Genomic DNA, 4,102 nt, shown 5'->3' with positions numbered 1-4,102 from the left:
CTCTCATGCATGGAACTAATGCCCTATAAAAGAGGCTTGAGGCTTGAGAGTGGCTCCTGGCCCCTCCCCAATGTGAGCAGCAAGCAGGGGCTCAGCAGATGTCGGTGCGCCAGCGCCCTGAGCACACATCTCCAGGCTGCAGACTGCCAGGAGCACATTTCTGTCTTTTCTAAGCTTCCCAACCCATGGCGTCTTGTTAGAGCCATCACAGGGGACTAGGACACTCCCTGGCTGGACCCCAGTGTTGCTCAGGGCCCAGAGGAGTCCAGCCTAGGCTGTGCCAGCTCCCCTTGCATCTGGGGGCAGCAATGTAATCTGATGCTGGCCAGTGGCACTCAAGAGTTTCTGTGTGGGCCTTCTGGGAAAAGATGAAAAGGGTCTGGCCCGGCTGGGGGCCTCTCATTGCCTTTCACTTTTTTCCGTCTTCCTGGAATGCAGATGCTGTGCCTGGAGGTGCAGCAGCAATTCTGTTACACTGAAAGCTACCCACTGAAGGTGTGGGAACAGGAAGAAAGGAATCTTCCTCTTTGGGGATGGCCCCAGCCCTGCTGAGCTCCCAGCTCCCTCTTATGTGAGCAGAACAACTCCTCTACCAGACTTGGCCAGATTTTCTGCGGCTTGCAAGGGCTTCTCCTCAGACAACAAGGGGTCCCAGAAAGACGGAGAAGTTGAGGGTGTGATGTGTGAGTGTTCCTGTGACTGGTACCGATGGAGGGAGTGGGCCGTGGGGCAGCAGCGTGAGCTGCAGTTCCTGAGCGCTGCCTGTTCCAAGCTGGGTCCAGCACAAGGGCGGACACATAGAGGGTTTTAGTGACATGCAAATGTCACACCTCCAGGAAGGGGCGAGCTGGGATTCACATGGGGTCTGTACCAGCTCCCCGCACCATCAGGGTTGCTGACCTCTCTGACCCAGGCCTCCAGACTTCTGCTTCTGGCATCTGGAGTCCGGCTTCAAGTCTCCTGGCCAGGCTGCAGACCCTGGCTCCACGGTGAAGATCCCCATCGTGAGGCAGGGTCCTCTCCCCACTCCCTCCCTGACAGGTGCAGCTGCTGCTGCAGGGCTGGACTCCTGGGTCCACGGTCTCTCTGGCTCCACCTGCAGGATGCACTGGAGATACTCTTCCCAACTCTCCTCCAGTGCCTCCCTTGCGGGAATGGCGATAGGCACTGGGCCCCTTCTTAGACTTCTGACTTTTCAGAGCTGCAAACCCATTGCTCTTCACACTGTGTCTCCCTCATTTCATTTGCTTTCAGTTTCTAAAACACCCAATGCCCTCTTCTGGAAACGTGTGTACCAGAGGGAAGCACGTACACTATAAGGAGAAGTGTGTGCCGCATCTGTACGCGGTGCACCCTCGGAGTTGCCGGGAGCTTTGGGCACCATCCAGCCTCCCCATGTGCCCTGAGGACTGCAGGCTCAGATGGGCAGGGGTGGCCAGGCTGAAGCCAGGAGCCAGAAACTCCATCCTGGTCTCCACATGTGGGCAGAGGCCCCAGCCCCTGACCATCTGCTGCTTCGTTCCTAGGCATGTTAGCCAGGATGGAAAGTGGAGCAGCCAGGATCCCAAAAGGTGCCTATATGGAATGCCGGTGTCCCAAGGGATGGCTTAACCTGCCGCACCACAGTGCTGGCCCCAGACTTGGAGGTTTCAACCAAGATGGATTTTCTGTTGTGCGTGAATGTGCATGTACGTGGGTGCTTGTGTGTTGTCACACCCAAGGAGTCAGGAGCTCCTCCTGACGCAGCCCTGCCATGTGCTGCCTGTCCCCCTGAGAAAGCTCCTGAGGACCTCACAGCCATCCTTACCTCGAGACCAGCTCTGCCCTGGGGCCCTGTACAGTTGTCCAGGCCCACTGTAGAGCACCTCCAGCCTTTGGAAATCAGAGTGTGTGTCCTGACCCAAATGTGTCCCAGCATCTCTTGCCCATTCTCACCCTGTGCCCAGCTCGTCCTGGTTGGGCAGAAGCTATCTTCATTTTAGGAGGCCCTCTCAGTCCCAGGCGAGCCAGGATGCTTTGTCCCCTGACCTGTTACTGTCCACTCCTTTTCAGGCTGAACAACACTGTTTCCTAAAGTGTTGGTGGTAGGACAAAGTGTCTCTGGCTCATGCTGCAGTTTGTCAGTGTCCCTGTTAACATACAGCATCTGGAACTGAAGGGACACTCAGTGTGGAGTCAAGTGGACCTGTCAGTCTGGACCTGTATGTCATACATACATAAATGACCTATCATACACTCCATTTTAACCAGCTTCACCCTGCCATTGACTCACACTTGCATGGGCTACCAATTACAACCACAGGACTAGGGGCAGGCATTGGCCTAGTGCTTGAAACACCCATGTTTCACATCAGAGAGTCTGGGTTTGATTCCTGGCTCTGCTTCTGATTCCAGCTTCCTACTAATGTAGGTCCTGGGATGCAGCATGTGATGGTTCAAGAACTTGGGTCCCTGACATCCACAAGGGAGATCTAGATTGAGTTCCCAGCTCCCAGCTTTGACAGGGCCCAGCCCTGGCTGTTGTTGGCATTGGGGAAATGACCAAGAAGCTGGGAGCTCTTCAATCTCTTACATTGTCTCTGTCTCTTTACCTCTTGAGTGAAAAAATAAAATAAAATAAAATAAAATGACTTTTTTCCAGAAACTTCTGCAAGTAGGGTCCCTTGCAATCCTTACCTCCTGCTGTATTTACCAATTGGCCTTTTCAACCTAATGGTGATTTTTTAAAAAGATTTTATTTTATTTATTTGAAAGACAGAGTTTCAGAGAGAGGTAGAGACAGAGACAGAGAGAGAGAGAGAGAGAGAGATCTTCCATCTGCTGGTTCACTTCCCAGATGGCCGCAACAGCCGGAGCTGTGCCAATCTGAAGCCAGGAGCTTCTTCCAGGTCTCCCACGTGGGTGCAGAGGCCAAAGGCCTTGGGCCATCTTCTATGCTTTCCCAGGCTATAGCAGGGAGCTGGATTGGAAGAGGAGCAGCCAGGACTAGAACCTGCGCCCAAATGGGATGCCAGCACTGCAGGCTATGGCTTTAACCTGCTGCACCACATTGCTGCCCCCCCACCCCCCAGCCTTGGCAATTTAATTTTAATTTATCCTTGTTGAGCTTTATTGGCTTGGGCCTCATCATCATCCCTGTTCAGGTGATATGAATTGTGAGCCTTTGGCCCATCTTATTGGTAGACTCATCCAGGTATGTGGTATTTGAACATTTGGTAGACAGATCCTCTGTGCCTCAACCAAGCTGTTAAGCCCTGGGGCACATCACCATGGACACCCATTCACATTAATATCAAACTGTCAGTTGATAACCTAAAGTTTTCTTTTTAAAGATTTATTTATTTATTTGAAAGAGTTACAGAAAGAGAGAAAGAGATTGAGAGATCTTCCATCTGCTGGTTCACTCCCCAGATGGCTACAACAACCAGGGCTGGGCCAGGCTGAAGCCAGTATCCAGGAGCTTCTTCTAGGTCTCCCACAGTGGTGGCAGGGGCCCAAGAACCTGGGCCATCTTCTGCTGCTTTTCCCAGGCCATAGCAGGGAGCTGGATGAGAAATGGAGCAGCCGGAACATGAACTACCACCTGGAAGGAATGCCAGCGTTGCAGGCGGCAGCTTAACTCACTACGCCACAACGCCAGCTGAAGTTTTCTTGCTTGGCCACCTGGGAACAGATCTAATTGTGTTCTGGCCCTCAGAGGAACTGGCAAAGGCTTTGGTCACATGTCCGTGAAAAATCAAAATCTCTTGGGGGCTGAAGATTGTGCTAGAAAGGGTAGGGTGTCATCAGATCACACCTCTCTGGAGGAGTCCGAATAGTTGGGGTGTTGCCTCTGTAATTATGTGGGTGGTTTACTCCCAGCAAAGCAAATCCTCAGCTGGCTCCTTTCTACCTCTCACAGGTCTCTGAGTCACCTCTCAGCAGCAATTTTTAGTAAACTCTTGGGGATTCAGACTGATTTACTTGAAATTTCAAGACTTTATTCTACCACATATTAGTGCAGTGGCATGCACGTCCAAGTGTGGCCTCTTAGAGCTTGTGCTGTAACTTTTTATTCCCATACCTTTGATCCTTTGTAAAAAAGGAGTTAGGAGCAGAAGTT

This window comes from Lepus europaeus, chromosome 2 (assembly GCF_033115175.1).
Source record: "Lepus europaeus isolate LE1 chromosome 2, mLepTim1.pri, whole genome shotgun sequence".
NCBI lineage: Eukaryota > Metazoa > Chordata > Mammalia > Lagomorpha > Leporidae > Lepus > Lepus europaeus.
Note: the sequence above shows the minus strand (reverse complement) of the source record.